This window comes from Grammomys surdaster, unplaced genomic scaffold (genome assembly GCF_004785775.1).
Source record: "Grammomys surdaster isolate TR1022 unplaced genomic scaffold, NIH_TR_1.0 124160, whole genome shotgun sequence".
Classification (NCBI taxonomy): domain Eukaryota; kingdom Metazoa; phylum Chordata; class Mammalia; order Rodentia; family Muridae; genus Grammomys; species Grammomys surdaster.
In genome coordinates this window covers 103,427-115,255 of record NW_021619243.1, presented here as the reverse complement: position 1 = coordinate 115,255, position 11,829 = coordinate 103,427, and the positions used below count along the sequence as shown (strand labels likewise).

The 11,829-nt window shown below is 40.9% G+C and overlaps 2 pseudogenes; one reads left to right on the top strand and one right to left on the bottom strand.

The window, feature by feature from the left end:
• The window catches only part of LOC114636461, a 30,093-nt pseudogene extending 27,244 nt beyond the window's left edge, over positions 1-2,849 (top strand).
• Positions 2,850-7,280: 4,431 nt separating this feature from the next.
• On the bottom strand, positions 7,281-8,405 carry LOC114636465 (annotated as a pseudogene).
• Between the last annotated feature and the right edge of the window lie 3,424 nt (positions 8,406-11,829).

The window sequence follows — 11,829 nt, the reverse complement described above, 5'->3', positions numbered from 1 at the left end:
TGTGTGTGTGTGTGTGTGTGTGTGTGTGTGTGTGTGTGTGTGTGTGTTTTGGAGGTTTGTGTAGGACAACCAAGAAAGGTGAAGGTGCATGGGGAGCTTATCTGGTTTTCTAGAGGATATGGATGGCCTATTGATTACCAAGGCATGTTTGTTGGATTTGCAAGCTTGTATACATCAATGAGTGACAGAGGTAAAATAGAAGAGGATAATCTGTGTTATCCCAGTCTAATGATGTTGGAGAAATGGAGGCTTCAGCAGACTTTTTGTTACATCACTAAAGATGACATTGAGGTATAAAGTCTGGGGAAATAGAATGAAGTGAAGGTCTGCACCTAATCTACCTCATTTAGGGGGTTGGCCATATATTCCATGCTGTTTACCTTTTGTCAAGGTTACTCTTTTACAACTGCCCACATGTACTCAGTACACTCCCTTTCTACTAGCACTTGTCAATTTATTCCATCCTAGTCATGCCTTTACCTGTTTCATGATATTTTTCATATTGGTACATTACCTGATTGGTTTAAATCATGGTCATCTTTCTGACTCTTCTGTTTAGACTGAGCCTGGGAAACTACTGCAGTCATCAATTATTACAAAAGCAAAATAATTAACTTCTTTTTTTGACTATTTTTGAAGGAGATAGTTTAACAAAGAAGGGTAAGATGATTTCCTCATTTTTCTACAAGCCATACATATGCAGAACCAACCAAGAAACGTATCCTTAATTGTTGTGAGTTCCTTAAAGCAATGCATGTATTGCCTGGAAGGAGACAACTCACGTCCCCGTCTTATAACCAGGATGCCTTTAATTCTGTAACACCTTAGAAGGGATAGTTATAAATGCTTGTTTAAGGATAGGGATTAAAGCATCACTTACTTCATGATCATCCACACTCCTGTGTCTTGTCCTTCACCTCAGGTCACTGTCAAGATTGGCTTCATGGAGTAAGGATCAGGGTGTCACTTGTACAATAAAAAAGCAACAGCAAAATGCTCATGATGAGGGCAAAGGGACAAGTTGTGAATGTGTAAATCCCTTGAGAAAAAATGAGTAGAGTTCCATGGTCATTAAAGAAAAACCACACAGGGTATCAAAGGAGAATTTTGATTCTTCTGAAAATAAACTCAATAAATGTTAACTTAAAATATAAAACAGAGACAACAATCCCTTGATGAGGTGATAGTTTTCAGAAATACACAAAGGTTTAATGTAATAGAAATATCACAATATAAACTGAGGAGCATGCTTTTTCATTCAAGGTAGAACTCACAAATGTTTAGAAGCAGAGTATTCAAAACCTGTTTTTAAATACTTAGTAACAGTTCTGTCCCTCTTTGTTAGTAAATTCCATAACTAAATGTAAAAACATAATGCTAGTGAAAGATTTAATCTTCAAGGCTGTAATGGCATTTATTAGTTTGAAATAATTCTGACTGCTAATGAAATTGGAGTACCCAAGTTATTTATGAAAAAATACATATATTTATGAAGTATATATGAGTCCCAAATGAGAGAACACCGTTTAAGAAATGAATTTCAAACCATAATGTCAATATTGTACAAAATATATATCCAGAATTAAACATATTTCGTAAGATGATGTCAGAATCAAATTACAATTATACAATATTATTCTGAAATGTTACAACTCATAAAATAGATCCATATATTGACAAATTGAGGAAAAGCATACAAAGACAGAGAAAAGGCATTGAACTTTTGGAATTTTTGTCACCATATGCAAAAAACACTACATAGATTTGAAATGATTCACAGTCATTAAAATTTCTTTCTGAAGTAATAAAGGAAGGTGACTCAGGAAGCACTTCAATGAGCTGAGGATAATTAATATATGAGGAAGAAGGTAACACATGAGGATTGATTCAGTCACTTTCCTTTCTGAACAGATATGGACCAGTGTGTGAAATGTCCAGAAAGTCACTATGCCAACTCAGAGAAGAACCACTGCCTCCGGAAATCTGTGAGCTTTTTGGCCTATGAAGAACCCTTGGGGATGACACTCACCATCACAGCACTGGGCTTCTCTCTACTCACAGCTGTGGTTCTTGTAGTCTTTGTGAAGCACAGAGACACACCCATTGTCAAGGCCAATAACCGGGCTCTCAGCTACACCCTGCTATTGACCCTCTTCATCTGTTTCCTCAGTTCCTTGCTCTTCATTGGCAAGCCCAACACAGCCACCTGCATCTTGCAGCAGACAGCATTTGGAATTTTGTTCACTGTGGCTCTCTCCACAGTGTTGGCCAAAGCTATTACAGTGGTTATTGCATTCAAAGCCACTGTTCCAGCTAGAATGGTGAGGTGGTTAATAGTATCAAGAGCCCCTAATTTCATCATTCCCATCTGCACACTGATCCAACTTATTATCTGTGGAATCTGGCTGGTTACCTCTCCACCCTTCACTGATCAAGATACTCACACTGAACATGGTCACATCATCATTGTGTGCAACATGGGTTCAACAGTTGCCTTCCACACTGTCCTGGGATACCTCTGCTCCTTAGCACTTGGGAGCTACACCATGGCCTTCTTGTCCAGGAATCTGCCTGACACATTCAACGAAGCCAAGTTCCTGTCATTCAGCATGCAGGTATTCTTCTGTGTTTGGATCACTTTCCTCCCTGTCTACCACAGCACAAAGGGGAAGGTCATGGTGGCTATGGAAGTGTTCTCCATCTTGGCTTCCAGTATAGCCCTCCTTGGATTGATTTTTGCCCCCAAGTGCTACATTATTTTGTTAAGGCCAGAAAAAAACTCCTGTCATAGCATCAGGCACAAAAAACATTCAAGAAGGAATATCCATTTAGATTTAGTTAAAAATTAAAATTTATCTATGTTCGTACATTAAATATTGTGGTTTAACCAGTGCCACAGCATGCTAAGTGTCTTATTCAGGTGTAATACGATATGATTGTGTATGGCCATATTCTCTACATCTAATTGTATTCAACTCTCTTTATACTGAAGCCATCAGTTTTATTTTATGTTTTGGATTCCTTATATGTTTTTTGTAACATGGTTTCACTATGTGCCCTTGTTGGCCTACAGTCTCATAATTATATCAGTGTAGCATAAACTGATGGACACAAAGTGCTTTTCTCTGCATATAAAGTCCTGCTGTGGAAGATGTGAAACCATGTCAGCCCTGTTGGATTCATTTTGTACTTCTTTCTTTAAAAAAATTCATGGATCGTTTCATTTGATTTCTTACTCCAGAATATTCTATTATATTCTACTCTATAAATTGAATATTGTTAGCACAAAGTATCTCTAGATTCAGTCTAAAAAGTTCTTACTTCCAGTGATCAGGAAAAACAATACCATGGTTTTGAATAACAGTAGAAGTTTCTTCTATTTTAATGAGTGAAACAAGAGGAAAAAGGAAGCCTCTTACTCTGTGGAACTACAAAAGATGCCTGCATTGTAACTAGTGTTTTTTTTTTTTTTATAAACTTAGAGCTCAGGAACAGGGTGGGACTGATTGGGTGTTTCATAGGCTTTTATGTGCATACCATATTGGAGAGAGTCATGCAGGTTCAACTCGGATAACAAGAACATTGTGCAATGTGGAGTTATAAAATTATACAGCAAAATATGGATGTTACATAGTCATTGGAAAAAGTAAAAGTCTTTTTTAATTGGTTATTTTATTTATTTATATAGCAGAGACTTTTCCCCTTCCAACATTCCTCTCCATAAATCCCTCCACCTGCTTCTATAACGGTATTTCTGTACCCTCCCTCCCACTCAGGCCTCAAGGCCATAGCATCCCTCTGAATGGGGCATCGAGCTTGCACAGGACCAAGGGCTTCCCGTCCTGTTGACTAACTCCACATCCAATAGAAGGCTACTATCCAAAATAAACAAAGAACTTAAGAAGCTAAGCTCCAGAAAAAATAAACAATCCAATCAAAAAGTGAGGTATAGAGTTAAACACAGAATCCACAACAGAGGAATCTCGAATGGATAAGAAGCACTTAAAGAAATGTTCAAAGTCCTTAGTGGTCAGTCAAATGATAATCAAAACAACCCTGAGAGTCCACCTTACACCAATAATCATGGCTAAGATCTAAAACGTAAGTGATAATACATGTTGCCAATGATGTGGGGACAGAGGAAGACTCCTCCATTGCTGGTGGGATTGCAAACTGGAGAAAACACTCTGGAAATCGATCTGGAGGTTCCTCAGAAAATTGGAAAAAAGTCTACCAGAAGACCCAGCTATACCACTCTTGGACGTATACCCAAAAGATTCCCCACCATTCTACATGGGCCCATGCTCCACTATGTTCATAGTGACCTTAATCCATATTACCCCTCTGTCATATGTAGGATGGGAGAAGATCCTATTCCAATCCAGAGGCTGTCTTTCTGTCTTATTGACAGTGACCTTTGCCTTACAGAAGCTTTGCAGTTTCATGAAGTCCCATTTATCAATTCTTGATCTTAGATCAAGAGCCACTGGCATTCTCTTAAGGTAATTGTCTCCTTTACCAAGGTATTCCAGGGTATTTCTCAGGTTCTCTTCAGTGAAATTTAGTGTATCTGGTTCTATGTTGAGGACCTTGATCTATTTGGAATTTGTTTTGTGCAAGAGTGATAAATATGGATGAATTTTTATTCTTATAGATGCAGATCTACAGTTAACCCAGCACATATTGTTGAAGATGCTTTGTTTCTTTTCTATTGTATGGTTTTGGCTTCTTTATAAAAAAATCAAGTGTCTATACGTGTGTGCATTTATTTCTGGGTCTTCGATTTGATCCCATTGATCGACATGTCTGCTTGTGTACCAATACCATGCGATTTTTATGACTATTGACCTGTAGGAGAGCTTGAGGTCAGGGAGGGTAATTCCTCCCAATTTTCTTTTATTGTTCAATATTGATTGGGCGATCCTCTTTTTTTTCCATATGGATTTGAGAATGTGTTTTTCAATGTCTATGAAAAATTGTGCTGAAATATTGATGCAGATGTTATGAATCTGTAGATTACTTTTGGTAAGATGGCCATTTTCACTATGTTAATCTTACCTACCTCTGAGCATCAGAGATCTTTCCATCTTCTGATAATCTTCTATTTTTTCTTCAGGTATTTGAAATTATTCTCATACAGATCGTTCACTTGCTAACTAAGAGTTACACCAAGATACTTTGTACAATTTTTGCCTATTGTAAAGGCTGTTGTTTCCCTAATTTCATTCTTGGCCCGTTTAATATTTGTATAAAGGAGGGCTACTGATTTCTTATAGTTAATTTATATACAGCCACTTTGACAAAGGTGTTTATCAGCTGTAGAAGCTCCCTTGTAGAATGTTTTAAATCACTAATGTACACTATCGTATCACCCATGAATTGTGATATATTGATTCTTCGTTTCTAATTTCTGTCCACTGATCTCCTTTAGTTGTGGTTAGAACCTCAAGTACTATGTTGAATAGATAGGGAGAGAGTGGGAAGCCTTTTCTTTTTCCTGCTTTTAGTAGAAATGCTTTAAATTTCTGTCCATTCATTTTGTTTTTTCTATTGGCGTCCTATACATTGCTTTGACTGTGTTTAAATATGTGCCCTGTATGCATAATTTCTCTAATGCCTTTAACACGAAGTGGTATTGAATTTTATCAAAGGCCTTTTCAGCATTTTATGAGAAAGTTATGTGATATTTTCTTTCAGATTCTTTTTTTTACACTTAATTTCTTTATTAGTTTTTCTGCCCAGTTAACTTGCTATATCAAGGATTTTTGTTTTGCATTTTGTAATAGCAAAGTCTCTTATCAGCCTCCAGAATACACAAAATTAGGCTCTTTGTACAGAGAGGAAAAATAATGAACTCCATTAAAAGTTCATATTGTCCAAAGAGAAGACAACCATCAATGGAAAACCTCACACAGGAGGACCTGATATACATCATATACATATACAGTATAGGTATTTATAGATATCTTGAGAACACAGCTAAAAGATGTCCAATACTTGAAGTGCTATCTACAGTAAGGGATTAATTCTACCAGCTTTAAACAGTCACATTCAGTATTCACAGAAGCACGTGAGTGAACAGAACTGGGGATAGGATACACTCCATTGGACTCCAGAGCAGTCTAGAAATGGCTTACAGTTACAGAAAGGGGCGGCATGTGCCACAGATACATGGATGTTGTTGTCCTCTTGTCTCAGAACACCCACATACCACCACATACATCCCCCCCCTCCCATATCCCCACATAAGTGCTCTGCTCTCTGGGGGATTGACTGTGGATCAAACAAACCACCAGGCTCAAACCATTACTCTGGGCTGTGAGAGTCCACTCGGTGAGATGGCAGACATGGTTGTTCTCCTCAAGGATGGCCCATCTCCCACCTAAGGACTAGGCAATCTCCAGCCCCTCCAGCTAGCAGAGGTCATTGTATCTTTCTGTCTTGGATCTAACAAGCTCCAATCTTAAGTAATGTCTGTGACACACTGGCCCAAGTTGACCAGGGTACTGTGACAAACACTTGGTGAAATCTGGGACAAGAGGGATAGATCTACAGTGCCTGCCAGCTCCCAGGGGGGTAATAGTGACTTTCTCAGGGGCTACACACAGCATACAAAGCAATCAACATTCTACCTCTGCCAACAGGGGTAAGAGACCAGGTGACCTTTCCCTCAGGGTGGCACATGGCCCCATGGTGGCAGAGTGTGGGGGTTCCTGCCCCCATGTCAGGGTTCTCCATATTCTTCAGCCTGGCTGGCCTTACATCACCTGGCCTGCCCAGAGAGCACCAGGAAAATGGTTGTATAGAGCGCCCCCTTGTGGCTACCATCCTCACGACTGTCACCTCTATTATTAGAATAGGTGTGCTTTATATAAGAGTTACAGGAAAGGTAACTCTGAGGTCCAAGGCTCCCCACTGCTCTAGCTCCCACCCACCATCTTCAAACCCCACGTCTGCTAGCTCCCGGGGTGGGCTGTGCTTTCTTCGGTACTGTATCCTCTACCCTGGCCACTCCAGCTGGGCAGAGAGGGGCCTTACCAACCAGTGACCACATTGAGTGAGATCGAGTGTCTAAGGTGAGTTCCTCACACCACGTAAGACTGTTGTGCTGTGCTGTCCTAAGGTGGATCCCCTCATTTTTTTAAAATAAAAGAGAAGTAACCCCATTTTATTCCCTTCACTCTCACAAAAATAAACTAAAGGGCAGATGAGCCTGTGCGGAGACGGCAGTGGGACCTGGGGGCAGGTAAGCGGCCATCTTGTGCAGGACGAGGGCTTCATCAGGACACCTCCATGGTGTGGTTGACCTGGCCCATCCCCTCACTGCTGTCTGAGTGGGCACAGGGCTGAGGGCGGCCGCCATCCACAGAACTGTCACTGGTGAGGGATGCGGTACGTGAGCGTGCAAGGCGGGTCATGCTGGCTGAGGGCATGTAGCCCATGCCTTGCAGGAAGTATTTAAAGGCCTCAGTCAGCTTCCCTGGCTGTGTCACCTGAGGAAGACTGCCAGAATCTGCCATCTTCAGGAAGGTCGTAGTGGTTGGGTCCAGTTTGGAGTTATACTCAATCATCCCATCCTCAGCAGGCGCATTATCTCCGACTACCAGCATCACCGGGCAGTGGACCGTCTTAGCCTTGGGCATCGTCCCAGGCCGGTTAATATCAAGGTCTCTACGGTTGTTGTACATGTTCCAGAAGAGCTGCAGGTTGGCCTGGTTCACCACGGTTGAGATCTGCTGCCGAGCTCTGTGCCAGCTCTGTGTTGTTTGCCAGCTCCTGCTGGCTGAAGAGATGGGAGAGCACAGTGTCTGGTAAAGTGCTGGTCAAGCCAGAGAGCTTGGTGGTGGCCCAGTCAATCCAGCCTTTGCTGTTGGGGTCAATGTTCATCATTACCAGCCCCTCCACCAAGTCTGGGAAGATGAGTGCAAACTTGACCAACACGTAGGCTCCGGCTCCCACTCCAATGCCAATCACATACTTGAACCCGAAGTGCTGTGCCACACTCGGGAGCATGGCAGCCAGCTGCTGCATGGAGGGAAATTGGTACCCCTGGGGGAACTGTGACGCTCCCACCTGCTCCCGGGGGGCAGCCACATGGCACACCACAAAGTGTTTGGTGATCTCCTGCATGTCCTCAAAGTTGAAGAAGGTGTTGAAGCACAGCTTGTGGTTGAGACACACATCATGATAGGTGAAGATCGCTGGACGGTTCCCTTTGGGAGAGCCCCGGATCTCCACATGCAGAAGGCCATAAGGCGTCTTGATGTCATGTTCCTTCCAGTCTGTGTCCACAACTGAGAGGAAGGCGTCAGGGTTATCCAGCTCTGTAACATCCTGGCCCGGAGCAGGGGCTTTTCCTCAGGAAATCACAGCTCCTGCAGCCCTGCCATGGTCATGTCGTGGAGCAGAAGCTCTTTTCTCTGGGTTCCTGTCTTGATGGCCCACAGAGAACTTACAAGATCAGGATATCTCTGAGGCTTGGATGTGGGAAAGGGGAGTGTCCCAGTTTCTTTATCTGGTAAATTGTGTGATGAATTCTCATACACTGAACCTTCCCTGCATCCCTGGAACAAATCCTACTTAATCTTGATGGATGTTGTCTTTGATGTGTTCCTGGATTTGGTTTGGGAGTATTTTATCAAGTATTTTTTGCCTCAGTGTCTGTGTGTAGCATCATAAATTCTTCTTTCATTCTTCTCTGGTTCACAAAGACTTAACCAGAATAACCTAAGAGGCTTGCTGACTTGATACTAGCTGACTTGTTACTAGCTGTCTTGATACTATACTTGACCTGCACTAGCAAGAAATCCTTCTACTTAATCCCCAGCTCTCTTTCTTTAAGATGCTGAATGACAGAGACTGCAGATTCTAGTCTCTGGAACTCAGGCCCTTCAGCTACCACTGCAAAGTAACTTAGCCTTAATACAGGTAAACAACCTATTATAGAAAAGGCCATGCTATTCCACAAGATCAAATTTTGCCCCACTGATGCCCTTCTCCCTGGGCTTACTTCAAGAGTGAACCAAGAAAGCACTGCCTGGCCTGCCTCAGACATCAGGAGAGTTGGCACTAGCTTTGGTATCATCTTTTTTAAAATTCACAGCTATTCTAGGTGGTATAAGATAAAAATCTCAAAGTATTTATAGTTTTATTGCTGTGATGAGACACCAGGCCCACAAAATCTTGTATAAAAAAGGCCTCTAATTGGAGTTGACTTAAAATTCAGATTTAATCAAGTATTATCACACCAGGAATCACGATTGCATGCTGGCAAACTTGGGGCTTGAGGAACCAAGGGTTCTTCAGCAGACAGCAGGAAAGTAATGCCATACTGAGCCTGTATTGAATAGGTGAGATCTCAAAGCCCATCCACAGTCAATGTCACACTACTCCAAGAAGGCCACAACTCCTAAAATAACTGCTTCCTAGTAGCCTATGGTGTCATTTTCTTTCAAAGTAGGACATTCTTATTCATTTTCTTAGCAGGTAGGGCTGTCAAACCTTTTGGGGAGGCTATGTAAATACCTAGTGTAGTGTATATTTTCTCCAATCTAAAAGAGCCACCCAAGAAATATTTCCTAGGACTTTGGGAAATAAAGTCTGAATTGGCCATATTCTATTTCCTGGCTCCCAGCAGTGGGACTTGGATATCAAGACAGCCACAAAACCTTTAACGTAAGATCTGTCATGCCTACAAGATGTGCTGTAGTAACAGAGTTGTAGAACTTGTGGGAACGTCCAACCAGTGACTGGTCCAAACTGAGACCTACATCACGAGAGGGAGCACATGTCTCACACTGCCTGGATAACTATGAACCAGAGGCAGAACACCCCAGAGACACCAGATTGAACTAAACATGACTGGGAAACATGTCAATGACAAATGTTCTCCTATACTCATGGATCTGTCATCAGAAGCACCACACAGCAATGGAAGCAGAGGCAGAGACCCACAGCCAAACACTAGGTGGCTCTACAGAAGAAGAGAAGGAAGGCTTGTAGGAGCAAGAGGTATCATGTTCTCAACAAGAACGTGTCCCACAGAATCAACCTACCAGGTCTCATAGGCATTCACAGAGACTGAAGTGAAAAAATACAAATCCTGTACAACTGTTTTGAGTTATGTCCTTTAAATATACCCTGTGGTATATTAAAACAATTTACTATTTGGGGAGGGTGGTGAGACAGGGTTTCTCTGTGTAGCCCTGGCTGTCCTGAAACTCACTCTGTAGACCAGGCTGGACAATTTGCTATTTGTATCTTGTGTACATTAGCAGTATTCCCACATGTAAGCCTGTACAAATCATGTATGCTTGTGCTTGTGAAGACCAGAAATAGGCGTTGGTTCCCTAAACCTGGATATACCAGTGTTTCTGAGTTACAATTTTAGTGCTGGAAATAGATCCCAAGTGTTCTGAAAGTGCAGCAAGTAGCTTTATAGGCTGAGCCTCGTCTTCATCTATAAAGTTGGGGCCTTGATTTACTGTGTCTACTAGTATTTAAGGATACAGACTGAATTCAGGTCTTCTTTCTCATGGCTTAATCCTCTCTCTTTCAATACGTAGAAAAAAGAAGAATCTTCATAAAGTTTCCTCTGACAGTGGAAAGTGATCGTGGGTCTCAAATATGGATAGGGAAATTAAAGAATGCTAGTAAGGCATTGTATATGTATCTTTAACTCGTTAAAATATGGTGACTACAGACTTTCTATGTGTGCCAGTTGGAATATCTACAAAGTGTGTCTTTATAAAAGATTTTAAATAAACCAAGAGGAAATACAAGTTTAGAGGAATTCATTTTACTCTTATATCTCAGAAATGTATAGATAGATGATAGATAGATAGATAGATAGATAGATAGATAGATAGATAGATGATAGATAGATAGATAGATGATAGATAGATAGATGATATAGATATAGATACAGATACAGATACAGATAGATATAGAGATAGAGATAGATAAATAGGTAGTTAAGTATAGATATGTGTAAGCATAGCGTTAACATTCTTTTTTCTTGCCATAAACGAACAAAGGAGGATCAGGGTTGCACAGTTGCATCTTAACAGTCAGGACATCAACACATACATCACAGGCAATCTCATCTATTGACTAACTAATTCATTTTCTTTTAATGTCTATCCTTAAATCTCTAAGACAAGCTAGTTTTTTATTCTTCTTAGATTATGATGTTAATGCCAGTTTTAATTAGATTATATTTTCTTAATCAATCTTGCCAAGAAAAAAAAAAGATTTTATAGATACTCGGTCCTTTTTCCAGGAAAATTCTCCAATCCCATGTGATTAAGTCTGATTGCTAAACTTCATCAAAAAAAAATCTTGTTGAAAATTTTGTCAATGTACTTCCTGTTCTTCAAATTTAGTACTCAGATACAAAGTGAGGAACATATTTGCACTGAGTGACACATAAGCTTACTCTGTTACCCATGATTGCCCTGAACTCTGACTTACTGAGCAGTAGGTTTCCCTGTGCCTGTTCATTGCCTTCAGTCTTATAATAGACAGGATCTCTCTTCTATGTACTCATTGCATATTGTTAGCCTAAAGCAAAAGGACAATCCCAACAAGCTACTGTGTGACCAGTTAACATTTCTTATGATAGCACTTTTATTTTTGTTTTATTTGGGATTTTGTTCACCCTCTTCTCCCATTCTTGTGTAGGAAAGTCAATATTTGGGGGGCCATAGTTTCATTACAATATCACAATACATAATACATTCACTGTCCAAAATTGCGGGTGGCTAGAAAGAGAGCCCTGCTGAAGATTGCTTCCCTCAGCACCTGAAGTGAAAGGATACACTGTGGTGA